The sequence below is a fragment of the Harmonia axyridis genome, chromosome 2 (genome assembly GCF_914767665.1).
Source record: "Harmonia axyridis chromosome 2, icHarAxyr1.1, whole genome shotgun sequence".
Classification (NCBI taxonomy): domain Eukaryota; kingdom Metazoa; phylum Arthropoda; class Insecta; order Coleoptera; family Coccinellidae; genus Harmonia; species Harmonia axyridis.
The window spans coordinates 45,361,301-45,387,096 of record NC_059502.1 but is presented as its reverse complement, the minus strand read 5'-3'; positions in this window follow the sequence as shown (position 1 = coordinate 45,387,096).

Genomic DNA, 25,796 nt, shown 5'->3' with positions numbered 1-25,796 from the left:
GTCCAAGAAAATCAACAATGTGGAATTGCTTACTTGGATAATTGTTCATTAAACAAAAAAAAGGGAATAAGAACAGTCCCTTATACCAATGTGGTTTCCATAGACACGTGTGTCAAGCTTTCGTCCCTGTGCAATACGATGAAAAGTGTTAGAATGAGAAACATTAAAGGAAATAACAAACAAATGAAATCAACAACAGAAGTCAGTCGTGCATTTGTGGTTACAGCAGCAATTGACCTTACCACGTGGGAGATTATAGCTACCGGCGTGACATCCGAGTCCAAAAAAATCAACAATGTGGAATTGCTTACTTGGATAATTGTTCATTAAACAAAAAGAAGGGAATAAGAACAGTCCCTTATACCAAAGTGGTTTCCTTAGACACGCGTGTCAAGCTTTCGTCCCTGTGCAATACGATGAAAAGTGTTAGAATGAGAAACATTGAAGAAAATAACAAACGAATGAAATCAACAACAGAAGTCAGTCGTGCATTTGTGGTTACAGCAGCAATTGACCTTACCACGTGGGAGATTATAGCTACCTGCTTGACATCCGAGTCCAAGAAAATCAACAATGTGGAACGGCTTACTTGGATAATTGTTCATTAAACAAAAAGAAGGGAATAAGAACAGTCCCTTATACCAAAGTAGTTTCCTTAGACACATGTGTCAAGCTTTCGTCCCTGTGCAATACGATGAAAAATGTTAGAATGAGAAACATTAAGGGAAATAACAAACAAATGAAATCAATAAATGAAGTCAGTCGTGCATTTGTGGTTACAGCAGCAATTGACCTCACCACGTAAAAGATAATAGCTACCTGCGTGTCATCCGAGTCCAAGAAAATCAACAATGTGGAATGGCTTACTTGGATAATTGATCATTATACAGAAAGAAGGGAATAAGAACAGTCCCTTATACCAAAGTGGTTTCCTTAGACACGCGTGTCAAGCTTTCGTCCCTGTGCAATACGATGAAAAGTGTTAGAATGAGAAACATTGAAGAAAATAACAAACGAATGAAATCAACAACAGAAGTCAGTCGTGCATTTGTGGTTACAGCAGCAATTGACCTTACCACGTGGGAGATTATAGCTACCTGCTTGACATCCGAGTCCAAGAAAATCAACAATGTGGAACGGCTTACTTGGATAATTGTTCATTAAACAAAAAGAAGGGAATAAGAACAGTCCCTTATACCAAAGTAGTTTCCTTAGACACGTGTGTCAAGCTTTCGTCCCTGTGCAATACGATGAAAAATGTTAGAATGAGAAACATTAAGGGAAATAACAAACAAATGAAATCAATAAATGAAGTCAGTCGTGCATTTGTGGTTACAGCAGCAATTGACCTCACCACGTAAAAGATAATAGCTACCTGCGTGTCATCCGAGTCCAAGAAAATCAACAATGTGGAATGGCTTACTTGGATAATTGATCATCACCACGTGGGAGATTATAGCTACCTGCGTGTCATCCGAGTCCATGAAAATCAACAATGTGGAATGGCTTACTTGGATAATTGATCATTATACAGAAAGAAGGGAATAAGAACAGTCCCTTATACCAATGTGGTTTCCATAGACACGTGTGTCAAGCTTTCGTCCCTGTGCAATACGATGAGAAGTGTTAGAATGAGAAACATCGAAGGAAATAACAAACAAATCAAATCAACAACAGAAGTCAGTCGTGCATTTGTGATTACAGCAGCAATTGACCTTACCACGTGAGAGATTGTAGCTACCGGCGTGACATCCGAGTCCAAAAAAATCAACAATGTGGAATTGCTTACTTGGATAATTGTTCATTAAACAAAAAGAAGGGAATAAGAACAGTCCCTTATACCAAAGTGGTTTCCATAGACACGTGTGTCAAGCTTTCGTCCCTGTGCAATACGATGAAAAATGTTAGAATGAGAAACATTGAAGAAAATAACAAACTAATGAAATCAACAACAGAAGTCAGTCGTGCATTTGTGGTTAGAGCAGCAATTGACTTTACCACGTGGTAGATTATAGCTACCTGCGTGACATCCGAGTCCAAGAAAATCAACAATGTGGAACGGCTTACTTGGATAATTGTTCATTGAACAAAAAGAATTGAATAAGAACAGTCCCTTATACCAAAGTGGTTTCCTTAGACACGTGTGTCAAGCTTTCGTCCCTGTGCAATACGATGAAAAGTGTTAGAATGAGAAAAATTGAAGGAAATAACAAACAAATGAAATCAACAACAGAAGTCAGTCGTGAATTTGTGGTTACAGCAGCAATTGACCTCACCACGTTACAGATTATAGCTACCTGCGTGTCATCCGAGTCCAAGAAAATCAACAATGTGGAATGGCTTACTTGGATAATTGATCATCATACAGAAAGAAGGGAATAAGAACAGTCCCTTATACTGATGTGGTTTCCATAGACACGTGTGTCAAGCTTTCGTCCCTGTGCAATACGATGAGAAGTGTTAGAATGAGAAACATTGAAGGAAATTACAGATTATAGCTACCTGCGTGTCATCCGAGTCCAAGAAAATCAACAATGTGGAATGGCTTACTTGGATAATTGTTCATTAAACAAAAAGAAGGGAATAAGAACAGTCCCTTATACCAAAGTGGTTTCCTTAGACACCTGTGTCAAGCTTTCGTTCCTGTGCAATACGAGGAAAAGTGTTAGAATGAGAAACATAGAAGGAAATAACAAACAAATGAAATCAACAACAGAAGTCAGTCTTGCATTTGCGTGTCATCCGAGTCCAAGAAAATCAACAATGTGGAATGGCTTACTTGGATAATTGATCATCATACAGAAAGAAGGGAATAAGAACAGTCCCTTATACTGATGTGGTTTCCATAGACACGTGTGTCAAGCTTTCGTCCCTGTGCAATACGATGAGAAGTGTTAGAATGAGAAACATTGAAGGAAATAACAAACAAATGAAATCAACAACAGAAGTCAGCCGTCCAATTGTGGTTACAGCAGCAATTGACCTTACCACGTGGGAGATTATAGCTACCCGCGTGTCATCCGAGTCCAAGAAAATCAACAATGTGGAATGGCTTACTTGGATAATTGTTCATTAAACAAAAAGAAGGGAATAAGAACAGTCCCTTATACCAAAGTGGTTTCCTTAGACACCTGTGTCAAGCTTTCGTTCCTGTGCAATACGAGGAAAAGTGTTAGAATGAGAAACATAGAAGGAAATAACAAACAAATGAAATCAACAACAGAAGTCAGTCGTGCATTTGTGGTTACAGCAGCAATTGACCTTACCACGTGGGAGATTATAGCTACCTGCGTGACATTCGAGTCCAAAAAAATCAACAATGTAGAATGGCTTACTTGGATAATTGTTGATTGAACAAAAAGAAGGGAATAAGAACAGTCCCTTATACCAAAGTGGTTTCCTTAGACACGTGTGTCAAGCTTTCGTCCCTGTGCAATACGATGAGAAGTGTTAGAATGAGAAACATTGAAGGAAATAACAAACAAATGAAATCAACATCAGAAGTCAGTCGTGCATTTGTGGTTACAGCAGCAATTGACCTTACCACGTGGGAGATTATAGCTACCTGCGTGACATCCGAGTCCAAGATAATCAACAATGTGGAATGGCCTACTTGGATAATTGTTGATTATACAAAAAAAAGAGAATAAGAACAGTCCCTTATACCAAAGTGGTTTCCTTAGACACGTGTGTCAAGCTTTCGTCCCTGCGCAATACGATGAAAAGTGTTAGAATGAGAAACATAGAAGGAAATAACAAACGAATGAAATCAACAACAGAAGTCAGTCGTGCATTTGTGGTTACAGCAGCAATTGACCTTACCACGTGGGAGATTATAGCTACCTGCGTGACATTCGAGTCCAAGAAAATCAACAATGTGGAATGGCTTACTTGGATAATTGTTGATTAAACAAAAAAAAGAGAATAAGAACAGTCCTTTATACCAAAGTGGTTTCCTTAGACACGTGTGTTAAGCTTTCGTCCCTGTGCAATACGATGAGAAGTGTTAGAATGAGAAACATTGAAGGAAATAACAAACAAATGAAATCAACATCAGAAGTCAGTCGTGCATTTGTGGTTACAGCAGCAATTGACCTTACCACGTGGGAGATTATAGCTACCTGCGTGACATCCGAGTCCAAGATAATCAACAATGTGGAATGGCCTACTTGGATAATTGTTGATTATACAAAAAAAAGAGAATAAGAACAGTCCCTTATACCAAAGTGGTTTCCTTAGACACGTGTGTCAAGCTTTCGTCCCTGCGCAATACGATGAAAAGTGTTAGAATGAGAAACATAGAAGGAAATAACAAACGAATGAAATCAACAACAGAAGTCAGTCGTGCATTTGTGGTTACAGCAGCAATTGACCTTACCACGTGGGAGATTATAGCTACCTGCGTGACATTCGAGTCCAAGAAAATCAACAATGTGGAATGGCTTACTTGGATAATTGTTGATTGAACAAAAAGAAGGGAATAAGAACAGTCCCTCATACCAAAGTGGTTTCCTTAGACACGTGTGTCAAGCTTTCGTCCCTGTGCAATACGATGAGAAGTGTTAGAATGAGAAACATAGAAGGAAATAACAAACAAATGAAATCAACAACAGAAGTCAGTCGTGCATTTGTGGTTACAGCAGCAATTGACCTTACCACGTGGGAGATTATAGCTAGCTGCGTGACATCCTAGTCCAAGAAAATCAACAATGTGGAATGGCTTACTTGGATAATTGTTCATCAAAAAGAAAAGAGGGGAGAAGAGCAGTCCCTTATACCAAAGTGGTTTCCTTAGACACGTGTGTCAAACTTTCGTCACTGTGCAATACGATGAAAAGTGTTAGAATGAGAAACATTGAAGAAAATAACAAACGAATGAAATCAACAACAGAAGTCAGTCGTGCATTCGTGGTTACAGCAGCAATTGAACTTACCACGTGGGAGATTACAGCTACCTGCGTGACATCCGAGCCCAAGAAAATCAACAATGTGGAACGGCTTACTTGGATAATTGTTCATTAAACAAAAAGAAGGGAATAAGAACAGTTCCTTATACCAAAGTGGTTTCCTTAGACACGTGTGTCAAGCTTTCGTCCCTGTGCAATACGATGAAAAGTGTTAGAATGAGAAACATTGAAGGAAATAACAAACGAATGAAATCAACAACAGAAGTCAGTCGTGCATTTGTGGTTACAGCAGCAATTGACCTTACCACGTGGGAGATTACAGCTACCTGCGTGACATCCGAGCCCAAGAAAATGAACAATGTGGAATGGCTTACTTGGATAATTGATCATTATACAGAAAGAAGGAAATAAGAACAGTCCCTTATACCAATGTGGTTTCCATAGACACGTGTGTCAAGCTTTCGTCCCTGTGCAATACGATGAAAAGTGTTAGAATGAGAAACATTGAAGAAAATAACAAACGAATGAAATCAACAACAGAAGTCAGTCGTGCATTTGTGGTTACAGCAGCAATTGACCTTACCACGTGGTAGATTATAGCTACCTGCGTGACATCCGAGTCCAAGAAAATCAACAATGTGGAACGGCTTACTTGGATAATTGTTCATTAAACAAAAAGAAGGGAATAAGAACAGTCCCTTATACCAAAGTGGTTTCCTTAGACACGTGTGTCAAGCTTTCGTCCCTGTGCAATACGATGAAAAATGTGAGAATGAGAAACATTAAGGGAAATAACAAACAAATGAAATCAACAACAGAAGTCAGTCGTGCATTTGTGGTTACAGCAGCAATTGACCTTACCACGTAAAAGATAATAGCTACCTGCGTGTCATCCGAGTCCAAGAAAATCAACAATGTGGAATGGCTTACTTGGATAATTGATCATTATACAGAAAGAAGGGAATAAGAACAGTCCCTTATACCAATGTGGTTTCCATAGACACGTGTGTCAAGTTTTCGTCCCTGTGCAATACGATGAGAAGTGTTAGAATGAGAAACATCGAAGGAAATAACAAACAAATCAAATCAACAACAGAAGTCAGTCGGGCATTTGTGATTACAGCAGCAATTGACCTTACCACGTGAGAGATTGTAGCTACCTGCGTGACATCCGAGTCCAAGAAAATCAACAATGTGGAATGGCTTACTTGGATAATTGATCATTATACAGAAAGAATGAAGTAAGAACAGTCCCTTATACCAATGTGGTTTCCATAGACACGTGTGTCAAGCTTTCGTCCCTGTGCAATACAATGGAAAATGTTAGAATGAGAAACATTGAAGAAAATAACAAACGAATGCAATCAACAACAGAAGTCAGTCGTGCATTTGTGGTTAGAGCAGCAATTGACTTTACCACGTGGTAGATTATAGCTACCTGCGTGACATCCGAGTCCAAGAAAATGAACAATGTGGAATGTCTTACTTGGATAATTGATCATTATACAGAAAGAAGGGAATAAGAACAGTCCCTTATACCAATGTGGTTTCCATAGACACGTGTGTCAAGCTTTCGTCCCTGTGCAATACGATGAAAAGTGTTAGAATGAGAAACATTAAAGGAAATAACAAACAAATGAAATCAACAACAGAAGTCAGTCGTGCATTTGTGGTTACAGCAGCAATTGACCTTACCACGTGGAAGATTATAGCTACCGGCGTGACATCCGAGTCCAAAAAAATCAACAATGTGGAATTGCTTACTTGGATAATTGTTCATTAAACAAAAAGAAGGGAATAAGAACAGTCCCTCATACCAAAGTGGTTTCCTTAGACACGCGTGTCAAGCTTTCGTCCCTGTGCAATACGATGAAAAGTGTTAGAATGAGAAACATTGAAGAAAATAACAAACGAATGAAATCAACAACAGAAGTCAGTCGTTCATTTGTGGTTACAGCAGCAATTGACCTTACCACGTGGGAGATTATAGCTACCTGCGTGACATCCGAGTCCAAGAAAATCAACAATGTGGAACGGCTTACTTGGATAATTGTTCATTAAACAAAAAGAAGGGAATAAGAACAGTCCCTTATACCAGAGTGGTTTCCTTAGACACGTGTGTCAAGCTTTCGTCCCTGTGCAATACGATGAAAAATGTTAGAATGAGAAACATTAAGGGAAATAACAAACAAATGAAATCAACAAATGAAGTCAGTCGTGCATTTGTGGTTACAGCAGCAATTGACCTTACTACGTAAAAGATAATAGCTACCTGCGTGTCATCCGAGTCCAAGAAAATCAACAATGTGGAATGGCTTACTTGGATAATTGATCATTATACAGAAAGAAGGGAATAAGAACAGTCCCTTATACCAATGTGGTTTCCATAGACACGTGTGTCAAGCTTTCGTCCCTGTGCAATACGATGAAAAGTGTTAGAATGAGAAAAATTGAAGGAAATAACAAACAAATGAAATCAACAACAGAAGTCAGTCGTGCATTTGTGGTTACAGCAGCAATTGACCTTACCACGTGAGAGATTGTAGCTACCTGCGTGACATCTGAGTCCAAGAAAATCAACAATGTGGAATGGCTTACTTGGATAATTGATCATTATACAGAAAGAATGAAGTAAGAACAGTCCCTTATACCAATGTGGTTTCCATAGACACGTGTGTCAAGCTTTCGTCCCTGTGCAATACGATGAAAAATGTTAGAATGAGAAACATTGAAGAAAATAACAAACGAATGAAATCAACAACAGAAGTCAGTCGTGCATTTGTGGTTAGAGCAGCAATTGACTTTACCACGTGGTAGATTATAGCTACCTGCGTGACATCCGAGTCCAAGAAAATCAACAATGTGGAACGGCTTACTTGGATAATTGTTCATTAAACAAAAAGAATTGAATAAGAACAGTCCCTTATACCAAAGTGGTTTCCTTAGACACGTGTGTCAAGCTTTCGTCCCTGTGCAATACGATGAAAAGTGTTAGAATGAGAAACATTGAAGGAAATAACAAACAAATGAAATCAACAACAGAAGTCAGTCGTGAATTTGTGGTTACAGCAGCAATTGACCTCACCACGTTACAGATTATAGCTACCTACGTGTCATCCGAGTCCAAGAAAATCAACAATGTGGAATGGCTTACTTGGATAATTGATCATCATACAGAAAGAAGGGAATAAGAACAGTCCCTTATACCGATGTGGTTTCCATAGACACGTGTGTCAAGCTTTCGTCCCTGTGCAATACGATGAAAAGTGTTAGAATGAGAAACATTGAAGAAAATAAGAAACAAATGAAATCAACAACAGAAGTCAGTCGTGCATTTGTGGTTACAGCAGCAATTGACCTTACCACGTGGGAGATTACAGCTACCTGCGTGACATCCGAGCCCAAGAAAATCAACAATGTGGAACGGCTTACTTGGATAATTGTTCATTAAACAAAAAGAAGGGAATAAGAACAGTTCCTTATACCAAAGTGGTTTCCTTAGACACGTGTGTCAAGCTTTCGTCCCTGTGCAATACGATGAAAAGTGTTAGAATGAGAAACATTAAAGGAAATAACAAACGAATGAAATCAACAACAGAAGTCAGTCGTGCATTTGTGGTTACAGCAGCAATTGACCTTACCACGTGGGAGATTACAGCTACCTGCGTGACATCCGAGCCCAAGAAAATGAACAATGTGGAATGGCTTACTTGGATAATTGATCATTATACAGAAAGAAGGGAATAAGAACAGTCCCTTATACCAATGTGGTTTCCATAGACACGTGTGTCAAGCTTTCGTCCCTGTGCAATACGATGAAAAGTGTTAGAATGAGAAACATTAAAGGAAATAACAAACAAATGAAATCAACAACAGAAGTCAGTCGTGCATTTGTGGTTACAGCAGCAATTGACCTTACCACGTGGGAGATTATAGCTACCGGCGTGACATCCGAGTCCAAGAAAATCAACAATGTGGAATGGCTTACTTGGATAATTGTTCATTAAACAAAAAGAAGGGAATAAGAACAGTCCCTTATACCAAAGTGGTTTCCTTAGACACGTGTGTCAAGCTTTCGTTCCTGTGCAATACGATGAAAAGTGTTAGAATGAGAAACATAGAAGGAAATAACAAACAAATGAAATCAACAACAGAAGTCAGTCGTGCATTTGTGGTTACAGCAGCAATTGACCTTACCACGTGGGAGATTATAGCTACCTGCGTGACATTCGAGTCCAAAAAAATCAACAATGTGGAATGGCTTACTTGGATAATTGTTGATTGAACAAAAAGAAGGGAATAAGAACAGTCCCTTATACCAAAGTGGTTTCCTTAGACACGTGTGTCAAGCTTTCGTCCCTGTGCAATACGATGAAAAGTGTTAGAATGAGAAACATTGAAGGAAATAACAAACAAATGAAATCAACATTAGAAGTCAGTCATGCATTTGTGGTTACAGCAGCAATTGACCTTACCACGTGGGAGATTATAGCTACCTGCGTGACATCCGAGTCCAAGATAATCAACAATGTGGAATGGCCTACTTGGATAATTGTTGATTATACAAAAAAAAGAGAATAAGAACAGTCCCTTATACCAAAGTGGTTTCCTTAGACACGTGTGTCAAGCTTTCGTCCCTGCGCAATACGATGAAAAGTGTTAGAATGAGAAACATCGAAGGAAATAACAAACAAATCAAATCAACAACAGAAGTCAGTCGTGCATTTGTGATTACACCAGCAATTGACCTTACCACGTGAGAGATTGTAGCTACCTGCGTGACATCTGAGTCCAAGAAAATCAACAATGTGGAATGGCTTACTTGGATAATTGATCATTATACAGAAAGAATGAAGTAAGAACAGTCCCTTATACCAATGTGGTTTCCATAGACACGTGTGTCAAGCTTTCGTCCCTGTGCAATACGATGAAAAATGTTAGAATGAGAAACATTGAAGGAAATAACAAACGAATGAAATCAACAACAGAAGTCAGTCGTGCATTTGTGGTTAGAGCAGCAATTGACTTTACCACGTGGTAGATTATAGCTACCTGCGTGACATCCGAGTCCAAGAAAATCAACAATGTGGAACGGCTTACTTGGATAATTGTTCATTAAACAAAAAGAATTGAATAAGAACAGTCCCTTATACCAAAGTGGTTTCCTTAGACACGTGTGTCAAGCTTTCGTCCCTGTGCAATACGATGAAAAGTGTTAGAATGAGAAACATTGAAGGAAATAACAAACAAATGAAATCAACAACAGAAGTCAGTCGTGAATTTGTGGTTACAGCAGCAATTGACCTCACCACGTTACAGATTATAGCTACCTGCGTGTCATCCGAGTCCAAGAAAATCAACAATGTGGAATGGCTTACTTGGATAATTGATCATCATACAGAAAGAAGGGAATAAGAACAGTCCCTTATACCGATGTGGTTTCCATAGACACGTGTGTCAAGCTTTCGTCCCTGTGCAATACGATGAAAAGTGTTAGAATGAGAAACATTGAAGAAAATAACAAACGAATGAAATCAACAACAGAAGTCAGTCGTGCATTTGTGGTTACAGCAGCAATTGACCTTACCACGTGGGAGATTACAGCTACCTGCGTGACATCCGAGCCCAAGAAAATCAACAATGTGGAACGGCTTACTTGGATAATTGTTCATTAAACAAAAAGAAGGGAATAAGAACAGTTCCTTATACCAAAGTGGTTTCCTTAGACACGTGTGTCAAGCTTTCGTCCCTGTGCAATACGATGAAAAGTGTTAGAATGAGAAACATTAAAGGAAATAACAAACGAATGAAATCAACAACAGAAGTCAGTCGTGCATTTGTGGTTACAGCAGCAATTGACCTTACCGCGTGGGAGATTACAGCTACCTGCGTGACATCCGAGCCCAAGAAAATGAACAATGTGGAATGGCTTACTTGGATAATTGATCATTATACAGAAAGAAGGGAATAAGAACAGTCCCTTATACCAATGTGGTTTCCATAGACACGTGTGTCAAGCTTTCGTCCCTGTGCAATACGATGAAAAGTGTTAGAATGAGAAACATTAAAGGAAATAACAAAAAAATGAAATCAACAACAGAAGTCAGTCGTGCATTTGTGGTTACAGCAGCAATTGACCTTACCACGTGGGAGATTATAGCTACCGGCGTGACATCCGAGTCCAAGAAAATCAACAATGTGGAATGGCTTACTTGGATAATTGTTCATTAAACAAAAAGAAGGGAATAAGAACAGTCCCTTATACCAAAGTGGTTTCCTTAGACACCTGTGTCAAGCTTTCGTTCCTGTGCAATACGATGAAAAATGTTAGAATGAGAAACATAGAAGGAAATAACAAACAAATGAAATCAACAACAGAAGTCAGTCTTGCATTTGTGGTTACAGCAGCAATTGACCTTACCACGTGGGAGATTATAGCTACCTGCGTGACATTCGAGTCCAAAAAAATCAACAATGTGGAATGGCTTACTTGGATAATTGTTGATTGAACAAAAAGAAGGGAATAAGAACAGTCCCTTATACCAAAGTGGTTTCCTTAGACACGTGTGTCAAGCTTTCGTCCCTGTGCAATACGATGAGAAGTGTTAGAATGAGAAACATTGAAGGAAATAACAAACAAATGAAATCAACATTAGAAGTCAGTCATGCATTTGTGGTTACAGCAGCAATTGACCTTACCACGTGGGAGATTATAGCTACCTGCGTGACATCCGAGTCCAAGATAATCAACAATGTGGAATGGCCTACTTGGATAATTGTTGATTATACAAAAAAAAGAGAATAAGAACAGTCCCTTATACCAAAGTGGTTTCCTTAGACACGTGTGTCAAGCTTTCGTCCCTGCGCAATACGATGAAAAGTGTTAGAATGTGAAACATCGAAGGAAATAACAAACAAATCAAATCAACAACAGAAGTCAGTCGTGCATTTGTGATTACACCAGCAACTGACCTTACCACGTGAGAGATTGTAGCTACCTGCGTGACATCTGAGTCCAAGAAAATCAACAATGTGGAATGGCTTACTTGGATAATTGATCATTATACAGAAAGAATGAAGTAAGAACAGTCCCTTATACCAATGTGGTTTCCATAGACACGTGTGTCAAGCTTTCGTCCCTGTGCAATACGATGAAAAATGTTAGAATGAGAAACATTGAAGGAAATAACAAACGAATGAAATCAACAACAGAAGTCAGTCGTGCATTTGTGGTTAGAGCAGCAATTGACTTTACCACGTGGTAGATTATAGCTACCTGCGTGACATCCGAGTCCAAGAAAATCAACAATGTGGAACGGCTTACTTGGATAATTGTTCATTAAACAAAAAGAATGGAATAAGAACAGTCCCTTATACCAAAGTGGTTTCCTTAGACACGTGTGTCAAGCTTTCGTCCCTGTGCAATACGATGAAAAGTGTTAGAATGAGAAACATTGAAGGAAATAACAAACAAATGAAATCAACAACAGAAGTCAGTCGTGAATTTGTGGTTACAGCAGCAATTGACCTCACCACGTTACAGATTATAGCTACCTGCGTGTCATCCGAGTCCAAGAAAATCAACAATGTGGAATGGCTTACTTGGATAATTGATCATCATACAGAAAGAAGGAAATAAGAACAGTCCCTTATACCGATGTGGTTTCCATAGACACGTGTGTCAAGCTTTCGTCCCTGTGCAATACGATGAAAAGTGTTAGAATGAGAAACATTGAAGAAAATAACAAACGAATGAAATCAACAACAGAAGTCAGTCGTGCATTTGTGGTTACAGCAGCAATTGACCTTACCACGTGGGAGATTACAGCTACCTGCGTGACATCCGAGCCCAAGAAAATCAACAATGTGGAACGGCTTACTTGGATAATTGTTCATTAAACAAAAAGAAGGGAATAAGAACAGTTCCTTATACCAAAGTGGTTTCCTTAGACACGTGTGTCAAGCTTTCGTCCCTGTGCAATACGATGAAAAGTGTTAGAATGAGAAACATTAAAGGAAATAACAAACGAATGAAATCAACAACAGAAGTCAGTCGTGCATTTGTGGTTACAGCAGCAATTGACCTTACCGCTTGGGAGATTACAGCTACCTGCGTGACATCCGAGTCCAAGAAAATGAACAATGTGGAATGGCTTACTTGGATAATTGATCATTATACAGAAAGAAGGGAATAAGAACAGTCCCTTATACCAATGTGGTTTCCATAGACACGTGTGTCAAGCTTTCGTCCCTGTGCAATACGATGAAAAGTGTTAGAATGAGAAACATTAAAGGAAATAACAAACAAATGAAATCAACAACAGAAGTCAGTCGTGCATTTGTGGTTACAGCAGCAATTGACCTTACCACGTGGGAGATTATAGCTACCGGCGTGACATCCGAGTCCAAGAAAATCAACAATGTGGAATGGCTTACTTGGATAATTGTTCATTAAACAAAAAGAAGGGAATAAGAACAGTCCCTTATACCAAAGTGGTTTCCTTAGACACCTGTGTCAAGCTTTCGTTCCTGTGCAATACGATGAAAAGTGTTAGAATGAGAAACATAGAAGGAAATAACAAACAAATGAAATCAACAACAGAAGTCAGTCTTGCATTTGTGGTTACAGCAGCAATTGACCTTACCACGTGGGAGATTATAGCTACCTGCGTGACATTCGAGTCCAAAAAAATCAACAATGTGGAATGGCTTACTTGGATAATTGTTGATTGAACAAAAAGAAGGGAATAAGAACAGTCCCTTATACCAAAGTGGTTTCCTTAGACACGTGTGTCAAGCTTTCGTCCCTGTGCAATACGATGAGAAGTGTTAGAATGAGAAACATTGAAGGAAATAACAAACAAATGAAATCAACATTAGAAGTCAGTCATGCATTTGTGGTTACAGCAGCAATTGACCTTACCACGTGGGAGATTATAGCTACCTGCGTGACATCCGAGTCCAAGATAATCAACAATGTGGAATGGCCTACTTGGATAATTGTTGATTATACAAAAAAAAGAGAATAAGAACAGTCCCTTATACCAAAGTGGTTTCCTTAGACACGTGTGTCAAGCTTTCGTCCCTGCGCAATACGATGAAAAGTGTTAGAATGTGAAACATCGAAGGAAATAACAAACAAATCAAATCAACAACAGAAGTCAGTCGTGCATTTGTGATTACACCAGCAATTGACCTTACCACGTGAGAGATTGTAGCTACCTGCGTGACATCTGAGTCCAAGAAAATCAACAATGTGGAATGGCTTACTTGGATAATTGATCATTATACAGAAAGAATGAAGTAAGAACAGTCCCTTATACCAATGTGGTTTCCATAGACACGTGTGTCAAGCTTTCGTCCCTGTGCAATACGATGAAAAATGTTAGAATGAGAAACATTGAAGGAAATAACAAACGAATGAAATCAACAACAGAAGTCAGTCGTGCATTTGTGGTTAGAGCAGCAATTGACTTTACCACGTGGTAGATTATAGCTACCTGCGTGACATCCAAATCCAAGAAAATCAACAATGTGGAACGGCTTACTTGGATAATTGTTCATTAAACAAAAAGAATTGAATAAGAACAGTCCCTTATACCAAAGTGGTTTCCTTAGACACGTGTGTCAAGCTTTCGTCCCTGTGCAATACGATGAAAAGTGTTAGAATGAGAAACATTGAAGGAAATAACAAACAAATGAAATCAACAACAGAAGTCAGTCGTGAATTTGTGGTTACAGCAGCAATTGACCTCACCACGTTACAGATTATAGCTACCTGCATGTCATCCGAGTCCAAGAAAATCAACAATGTGGAATGGCTTACTTGGATAATTGATCATCATACAGAAAGAAGGGAATAAGAACAGTCCCTTATACCGATGTGGTTTCCATAAACACGTGTGTCAAGCTTTCGTCCCTGTGCAATACGATGAAAAGTGTTAGAATGAGAAACATTGAAGAAAATAACAAACGAATGAAATCAACAACAGAAGTCAGTCGTGCATTTGTGGTTACAGCAGCAATTGACCTTACCACGTGGGAGATTACAGCTACCTGCGTGACATCCGAGCCCAAGAAAATCAACAATGTGGAACGGCTTACTCGGATAATTGTTCATTAAACAAAAAGAAGGGAATAAGAACAATTCCTTATACCAAAGTGGTTTCCTTAGACACGTGTGTCAAGCTTTCGTCCCTGTGCAATACGATGAAAAGTGTTAGAATGAGAAACATTAAAGGAAATAACAAACGAATGAAATCAACAACAGAAGTCAGTCGTGCATTTGTGGTTACAGCAGCAATTGACCTTACCGCGTGGGAGATTACAGCTACCTGCGTGACATCCGAGCCCAAGAAAATGAACAATGTGGAATGGCTTACTTGGATAATTGATCATTATACAGAAAGAAGGGAATAAGAACAGTCCCTTATACCAATGTGGTTTCCATAGACACGTGTGTCAAGCTTTCGTCCCTGTGCAATACGATGAAAAGTGTTAGAATGAGAAACATTGAAGGAAATAACAAACAAATGAAATCAACAACAGAAGTCAGTCGTGCATTTGTGGTTACAGCAGCAATTGACCTTACCACGTGGGAGATTATAGCTACCGGCGTGACATCCGAGTCCAAGAAAATCAACAATGTGGAATGGCTTACTTGGATAATTGTTCATTAAACAAAAAGAAGGGAATAAGAACAGTCCCTTATACCAAAGTGGTTTCCTCAGACACCTGTGTCAAGCTTTCGTTCCTGTGCAATACGATGAAAAGTGTTAGAATGAGAAACATAGAAGGAAATAACAAACAAATGAAATCAACAACAGAAGTCAGTCTTGCATTTGTGGTTACAGCAGCAATTGACCTTACCACGTGGGAGATTATAGCTACCTGCGTGACATCCGAGTCCAAAAAAATCAACAATGTGGAATGGCTTACTTGGATAATTGTTGATTAAACAAAAAGAAGGGAATAAGAACAGTCCCTTATACCAAAGTGGTTTCCTTAGACACGTGTGTCAAGCTTTCGTCCCTGTGCAATACGATGAGAAGTGTTAGAATGAGAAACATTGAAGGAAATAACAAACAAATGAAATCAACATTAGAAGTCAGTCGTGCATTTGTGGTTACAGCAGCAATTGACCTTACCACGTGGGAGATTATAGCTACCTGCGTGACATCCGAGTCCAAGATAATCAACAATGTGGAATGGCTTACTTGGATAATTGTTGATTATACAAAAAAAAGAGAATAAGAACAGTCCCTTATACCAAAGTGGTTTCCTTAGACACTTGTGTCAAGCTTTCGTCCCTGCGCAATACGATGAAAAGTGTTAGAATGAGAAACATAGAAGGAAATAACAAACAAATGAAATCAACAACAGAAGTCAGTCGTGCATTTGTGGTTACAGCAGCAATTGACCTTACCACGTGGGAGATTATAGCTACCTGCGTGACATTCGAGTCCAAGAAAATCAACAATGTGGAATGGCTTACTTGGATAATTGTTGATTGAACAAAAAGAAGGGAATAAGAACAGTCCCTCATACCAAAGTGGTTTCCTTAGACACGTGTGTCAAGCTTTCGTCCCTGTGCAATACGATGAGAAGTGTTAGAATGAGAAACATAGAAGGAAATAACAAACAAATGAAATCAACAACAGAAGTCAGTCGTGCATTTGTGGTTACAGCAGCAATTGACCTTACCACGTGGGAGATTATAGCTAGATGCTTGACATCCTAGTCCAAGAAAATCAACAATGTGGAATGGCTTATTTGGATAATTGTTCATCAAAAAGAAAAAAGGGAAGAAGAGCAGTCCCTCATACCAAAGTGGTTTCCTTAGACACGTGTGTCAAGCTTTCGTCACTGTGCAATACGATGAAAAGTGTTAGAATGAGAAACATTGAAGAAAATAACAAACGAATGAAATCAACAACAGAAGTCAGTCGTGCATTCGTGGTTACAGCAGCAATTGACCTTACCACGTGGGAGATTACAGCTACCTGCGTGACATCCGAGCCCAAGAAAATCAACAATGTGGAACGGCTTACTTGGATAATTGTTCATTAAACAAAAAGAAGGGAATAAGAACAGTTCCTTATACCAAAGTGGTTTCCTTAGACACGTGTGTCAAGCTTTCGTCCCTGTGCAATACGATGAAAAGTGTTAGAATGAGAAACATTAAAGGAAATAACAAACGAATGAAATCAACAACAGAAGTCAGTCGTGCATTTGTGGTTATAGCAGCAATTGACCTTACCACGTGGGAAATTACAGCTACCTGCGTGACATCCGAGCCCAAGAAAATGAACAATGTGGAATGGCTTACTTGGATAATTGATCATTATACAGAAAGAAGGGAATAAGAACAGTCCCTTATACCAATGTGGTTCCATAGACACGTGTGTCAAGCTTTCGTCCCTGTGCAATACGACGAAAAGTGTTAGAATGAGAAACATTAAAGGAAATAACAAACAAATGAAATCAGCAACAGAAGTCAGTCGTGCATTTGTGGTTACAGCAGCAATTGACCTTACCACGTGGGAGATTATAGCTACCGGCGTGACATCCGAGTCCAAGAAAATCAACAATGTGGAATGGCTTACTTGGATAATTGATCATTATACAGAAAAAAGGTAATGAGAACAGTCCCTTATACCAATGTGGTTTCCATAGACACGTGTGTCAAACTTTCGTCCCTGTGCAATACGATGAGAAGTGTTAGAATGAGAAACATTGAAGGAAATAACAAACAAATCAAATCAACAACAGAAGTCAGTCGTGCATTTGTGATTACAGCAGCAATTGACCTTACCACGTGGGAGATTATAGCTACCTGCGTGACATCCGAGTCCAAGAAAATCAACAATGTGGAATGACTTACTTGGATAATTGATCATTATACAGAAAGAATGAAGTAAGTACAGTCCCTTATACCAATGTGGTTTCCATAGACACGTGTGTCAAGCTTTCGTCCCTGTGCAATACGATGAAAAGTGTTAGAATGAGAAACATTGAAGGAAATAACAAACAAATGAGCAATTGCAGCAATTGACCTTACCACGTGGGAGATTATAGCTACCCGCGTGTCATCCGAGTCCAAGAAAATCAACAATGTGGAATGGCTTACTTGGATAATTGTTCATTAAACAAAAAGAAGGGAATAAAAACAGTCCCTTATACCAAAGTGGTTTCCTTAGACACCTGTGTCAAGCTTTCGTCCCTGTGCAATACGATGAAAAGTGTTAGAATGAGAAACATTAAAGGAAATAACAAACAAATGAAATCAACAACAGAAGTCAGTCGTGCATTTGTGGTTACAGCAGCAATTGACCTTACCACGTGGGAGATTATAGCTACCGGCGTGACATCCGAGTCCAAGAAAATCAACAATGTGGAATTGCTTACTTGGATAATTGTTCATTAAACAAAAAAAAGGGAATAAGAACAGTCCCTTATACCAATGTGGTTTCCATAGACACGTGTGTCAAGCTTTCGTCCCTGTGCAATACGATGAAAAGTGTTAGAATGAGAAACATTGAAGGAAATAACAAACAAATGAAATCAACAACAGAAGTCAGTCGTGCATTTGTGGTTACAGCAGCAATTGACCTTACCACGTGGGAGATTATAGCTACCGGCGTGACATCCGAGTCCAAAAAAATCAACAATGTGGAATTGCTTACTTGGATAATTGTTCATTAAACAAAAAGAAGGGAATAAGAACAGTCCCTTATACCAAAGTGGTTTCCTTAGACACGCGTGTCAAGCTTTCGTCCCTGTGCAATACGATGAAAAGTGTTAGAATGAGAAACATTGAAGAAAATAACAAACGAATGAAATCAACAACAGAAGTCAGTCGTGCATTTGTGGTTACAGCAGCAATTGACCTTACCACGTGGGAGATTATAGCTACCTGCTTGACATCCGAGTCCAAGAAAATCAACAATGTGGAACGGCTTACTTGGATAATTGTTCATTAAACAAAAAGAAGGGAATAAGAACAGTCCCTTATACCAAAGTAGTTTCCTTAGACACATGTGTCAAGCTTTCGTCCCTGTGCAATACGATGAAAAATGTTAGAATGAGAAACATTAAGGGAAATAACAAACAAATGAAATCAATAAATGAAGTCAGTCGTGCATTTGTGGTTACAGCAGCAATTGACCTCACCACGTAAAAGATAATAGCTACCTGCGTGTCATCCGAGTCCAAGAAAATCAACAATGTGGAATGGCTTACTTGGATAATTGATCATTATACAGAAAGAAGGGAATAAGAACAGTCCCTTATACCAAAGTGGTTTCCTTAGACACGCGTGTCAAGCTTTCGTCCCTGTGCAATACGATGAAAAGTGTTAGAATGAGAAACATTGAAGAAAATAACAAACGAATGAAATCAACAACAGAAGTCAGTCGTGCATTTGTGGTTACAGCAGCAATTGACCTTACCACGTGGGAGATTATAGCTACCTGCTTGACATCCGAGTCCAAGAAAATCAACAATGTGGAACGGCTTACTTGGATAATTGTTCATTAAACAAAAAGAAGGGAATAAGAACAGTCCCTTATACCAAAGTAGTTTCCTTAGACACGTGTGTCAAGCTTTCGTCCCTGTGCAATACGATGAAAAATGTTAGAATGAGAAACATTAAGGGAAATAACAAACAAATGAAATCAATAAATGAAGTCAGTCGTGCATTTGTGGTTACAGCAGCAATTGACCTCACCACGTAAAAGATAATAGCTACCTGCGTGTCATCCGAGTCCAAGAAAATCAACAATGTGGAATGGCTTACTTGGATAATTGACCTTACCACGTGGGAGATTATAGCTACCTGCGTGACATCCGAGTCCAAGAAAATCAACAATGTGGAATGGCTTACTTGGATAATTGATCATTATACAGAAAGAAGGGAATAAGAACAGTCCCTTATACCAATGTGGTTTCCATAGACACGTGTGTCAAGCTTTCGTCCCTGTGCAATACGATGAGAAGTGTTAGAATGAGAAACATCGAAGGAAATAACAAACAAATCAAATCAACAACAGAAGTCAGTCGTGCATTTGTGATTACAGCAGCAATTGACCTTACCACGTGAGAGATTGTAGCTACCGGCGTGACATCCGAGTCCAAAAAAATCAACAATGTGGAATTGCTTACTTGGATAATTGTTCATTAAACAAAAAGAAGGGAATAAGAACAGTCCCTTATACCAAAGTGGTTTCCATAGACACGTGTGTCAAGCTTTCGTCCCTGTGCAATACGATGAAAAATGTTAGAATGAGAAACATTGAAGAAAATAACAAACTAATGAAATCAACAACAGAAGTCAGTCGTGCATTTGTGGTTAGAGCAGCAATTGACTTTACCACGTGGTAGATTATAGCTACCTGCGTGACATCCGAGTCCAAGAAAATCAACAATGTGGAACGGCTTACTTGGATAATTGTTCATTGAACAAAAAGAATTGAATAAGAACAGTCCCTTATACCAAAGTGGTTTCCTTAGACACGTGTGTCAAGCTTTCGTCCCTGTGCAATACGATGAAAAGTGTTAGAATGAGAAAAATTGAAGGAAATAACAAACAAATGAAATCAACAACAGAAGTCAGTCGTGAATTTGTGGTTACAGCAGCAATTGACCTCACCACGTTACAGATTATAGCTACCTGCGTGTCATCCGAGTCCAAGAAAATCAACAATGTGGAATGGCTTACTTGGATAATTGATCATCATACAGAAAGAAGGGAATAAGAACAGTCCCTTATACTGATGTGGTTTCCATAGACACGTGTGTCAAGCTTTCGTCCCTGTGCAATACGATGAGAAGTGTTAGAATGAGAAACATTGAAGGAAATAACAAACAAATGAAATCAACAACAGAAGTCAGCCGTCCAATTGTGGTTACAGCAGCAATTGACCTTACCACGTGGGAGATTATAGCTACCCGCGTGTCATCCGAGTCCAAGAAAATCAACAATGTGGAATGGCTTACTTGGATAATTGTTCATTAAACAAAAAGAAGGGAATAAGAACAGTCCCTTATACCAAAGTGGTTTCCTTAGACACCTGTGTCAAGCTTTCGTTCCTGTGCAATACGAGGAAAAGTGTTAGAATGAGAAACATAGAAGGAAATAACAAACAAATGAAATCAACAACAGAAGTCAGTCGTGCATTTGTGGTTACAGCAGCAATTGACCTTACCACGTGGGAGATTATAGCTACCTGCGTGACATTCGAGTCCAAAAAAATCAACAATGTAGAATGGCTTACTTGGATAATTGTTGATTGAACAAAAAGAAGGGAATAAGAACAGTCCCTTATACCAAAGTGGTTTCCTTAGACACGTGTGTCAAGCTTTCGTCCCTGTGCAATACGATGAGAAGTGTTAGAATGAGAAACATTGAAGGAAATAACAAACAAATGAAATCAACATCAGAAGTCAGTCGTGCATTTGTGGTTACAGCAGCAATTGACCTTACCACGTGGGAGATTATAGCTACCTGCGTGACATCCGAGTCCAAGATAATCAACAATGTGGAATGGCCTACTTGGATAATTGTTGATTATACAAAAAAAAGAGAATAAGAACAGTCCCTTATACCAAAGTGGTTTCCTTAGACACGTGTGTCAAGCTTTCGTCCCTGCGCAATACGACGAAAAGTGTTAGAATGAGAAACATAGAAGGAAATAACAAACGAATGAAATCAACAACAGAAGTCAGTCGTGCATTTGTGGTTACAGCAGCAATTGACCTTACCACGTGGGAGATTATAGCTACCTGCGTGACATTCGAGTCCAAGAAAATCAACAATGTGGAATGGCTTACTTGGATAATTGTTGATTAAACAAAAAAAAGAGAATAAGAACAGTCCTTTATACCAAAGTGGTTTCCTTAGACACGTGTGTTAAGCTTTCGTCCCTGTGCAATACGATGAGAAGTGTTAGAATGAGAAACATTGAAGGAAATAACAAACAAATGAAATCAACATCAGAAGTCAGTCGTGCATTTGTGGTTACAGCAGCAATTGACCTTACCACGTGGGAGATTATAGCTACCTGCGTGACATCCGAGTCCAAGATAATCAACAATGTGGAATGGCCTACTTGGATAATTGTTGATTATACAAAAAAAAGAGAATAAGAACAGTCCCTTATACCAAAGTGGTTTCCTTAGACACGTGTGTCAAGCTTTCGTCCCTGCGCAATACGATGAAAAGTGTTAGAATGAGAAACATAGAAGGAAATAACAAACGAATGAAATCAACAACAGAAGTCAGTCGTGCATTTGTGGTTACAGCAGCAATTGACCTTACCACGTGGGAGATTATAGCTACCTGCGTGACATTCGAGTCCAAGAAAATCAACAATGTGGAATGGCTTACTTGGATAATTGTTGATTGAACAAAAAGAAGGGAATAAGAACAGTCCCTCATACCAAAGTGGTTTCCTTAGACACGTGTGTCAAGCTTTCGTCCCTGTGCAATACGATGAGAAGTGTTAGAATGAGAAACATAGAAGGAAATAACAAACAAATGAAATCAACAACAGAAGTCAGTCGTGCATTTGTGGTTACAGCAGCAATTGACCTTACCACGTGGGAGATTATAGCTAGCTGCGTGACATCCTAGTCCAAGAAAATCAACAATGTGGAATGGCTTACTTGGATAATTGTTCATCAAAAAGAAAAGAGGGGAGAAGAGCAGTCCCTTATACCAAAGTGGTTTCCTTAGACACGTGTGTCAAACTTTCGTCACTGTGCAATACGATGAAAAGTGTTAGAATGAGAAACATTGAAGAAAATAACAAACGAATGAAATCAACAACAGAAGTCAGTCGTGCATTCGTGGTTACAGCAGCAATTGAACTTACCACGTGGGAGATTACAGCTACCTGCGTGACATCCGAGCCCAAGAAAATCAACAATGTGGAACGGCTTACTTGGATAATTGTTCATTAAACAAAAAGAAGGGAATAAGAACAGTTCCTTATACCAAAGTGGTTTCCTTAGACACGTGTGTCAAGCTTTCGTCCCTGTGCAATACGATGAAAAGTGTTAGAATGAGAAACATTGAAGGAAATAACAAACGAATGAAATCAACAACAGAAGTCAGTCGTGCATTTGTGGTTACAGCAGCAATTGACCTTACCACGTGGGAGATTACAGCTACCTGCGTGACATCCGAGCCCAAGAAAATGAACAATGTGGAATGGCTTACTTGGATAATTGATCATTATACAGAAAGAAGGAAATAAGAACAGTCCCTTATACCAATGTGGTTTCCATAGACACGTGTGTCAAGCTTTCGTCCCTGTGCAATACGATGAAAAGTGTTAGAATGAGAAACATTGAAGAAAATAACAAACGAATGAAATCAACAACAGAAGTCAGTCGTGCATTTGTGGTTACAGCAGCAATTGACCTTACCACGTGGTAGATTATAGCTACCTGCGTGACATCCGAGTCCAAGAAAATCAACAATGTGGAACGGCTTACTTGGATAATTGTTCATTAAACAAAAAGAAGGGAATAAGAACAGTCCCTTATACCAAAGTGGTTTCCTTAGACACGTGTGTCAAGCTTTCGTCCCTGTGCAATACGATGAAAAATGTGAGAATGAGAAACATTAAGGGAAATAACAAACAAATGAAATCAACAACAGAAGTCAGTCGTGCATTTGTGGTTACAGCAGCAATTGACCTTACCACGTAAAAGATAATAGCTACCTGCGTGTCATCCGAGTCCAAGAAAATCAACAATGTGGAATGGCTTACTTGGATAATTGATCATTATACAGAAAGAAGGGAATAAGAACAGTCCCTTATACCAATGTGGTTTCCATAGACACGTGTGTCAAGTTTTCGTCCCTGTGCAATACGATGAGAAGTGTTAGAATGAGAAACATCGAAGGAAATAACAAACAAATCAAATCAACAACAGAAGTCAGTCGTGCATTTGTGATTACAGCAGCAATTGACCTTACCACGTGAGAGATTGTAGCTACCTGCGTGACATCCGAGTCCAAGAAAATCAACAATGTGGAATGGCTTACTTGGATAATTGATCATTATACAGAAAGAATGAAGTAAGAACAGTCCCTTATACCAATGTGGTTTCCATAGACACGTGTGTCAAGCTTTCGTCCCTGTGCAATACAATGGAAAATGTTAGAATGAGAAACATTGAAGAAAATAACAAACGAATGCAATCAACAACAGAAGTCAGTCGTGCATTTGTGGTTAGAGCAGCAATTGACTTTACCACGTGGTAGATTATAGCTACCTGCGTGACATCCGAGTCCAAGAAAATGAACAATGTGGAATGTCTTACTTGGATAATTGATCATTATACAGAAAGAAGGGAATAAGAACAGTCCCTTATACCAATGTGGTTTCCATAGACACGTGTGTCAAGCTTTCGTCCCTGTGCAATACGATGAAAAGTGTTAGAATGAGAAACATTAAAGGAAATAACAAACAAATGAAATCAACAACAGAAGTCAGTCGTGCATTTGTGGTTACAGCAGCAATTGACCTTACCACGTGGAAGATTATAGCTACCGGCGTGACATCCGAGTCCAAAAAAATCAACAATGTGGAATTGCTTACTTGGATAATTGTTCATTAAACAAAAAGAAGGGAATAAGAACAGTCCCTCATACCAAAGTGGTTTCCTTAGACACGCGTGTCAAGCTTTCGTCCCTGTGCAATACGATGAAAAGTGTTAGAATGAGAAACATTGAAGAAAATAACAAACGAATGAAATCAACAACAGAAGTCAGTCGTTCATTTGTGGTTACAGCAGCAATTGACCTTACCACGTGGGAGATTATAGCTACCTGCGTGACATCCGAGTCCAAGAAAATCAACAATGTGGAACGGCTTACTTGGATAATTGTTCATTAAACAAAAAGAAGGGAATAAGAACAGTCCCTTATACCAGAGTGGTTTCCTTAGACACGTGTGTCAAGCTTTCGTCCCTGTGCAATACGATGAAAAATGTTAGAATGAGAAACATTAAGGGAAATAACAAACAAATGAAATCAACAAATGAAGTCAGTCGTGCATTTGTGGTTACAGCAGCAATTGACCTTACTACGTAAAAGATAATAGCTACCTGCGTGTCATCCGAGTCCAAGAAAATCAACAATGTGGAATGGCTTACTTGGATAATTGATCATTATACAGAAAGAAGGGAATAAGAACAGTCCCTTATACCAATGTGGTTTCCATAGACACGTGTGTCAAGCTTTCGTCCCTGTGCAATACGATGAAAAGTGTTAGAATGAGAAACATTGAAGGAAATAACAAACAAATGAAATCAACAACAGAAGTCAGTCGTGCATTTGTGGTTACAGCAGCAATTGACCTTACCACGTGAGAGATTGTAGCTACCTGCGTGACATCTGAGTCCAAGAAAATCAACAATGTGGAATGGCTTACTTGGATAATTGATCATTATACAGAAAGAATGAAGTAAGAACAGTCCCTTATACCAATGTGGTTTCCATAGACACGTGTGTCAAGCTTTCGTCCCTGTGCAATACGATGAAAAATGTTAGAATGAGAAACATTGAAGAAAATAACAAACGAATGAAATCAACAACAGAAGTCAGTCGTGCATTTGTGGTTAGAGCAGCAATTGACTTTACCACGTGGTAGATTATAGCTACCTGCGTGACATCCGAGTCCAAGAAAATCAACAATGTGGAACGGCTTACTTGGATAATTGTTCATTAAACAAAAAGAATTGAATAAGAACAGTCCCTTATACCAAAGTGGTTTCCTTAGACACGTGTGTCAAGCTTTCGTCCCTGTGCAATACGATGAAAAGTGTTAGAATGAGAAACATTGAAGGAAATAACAAACAAATGAAATCAACAACAGA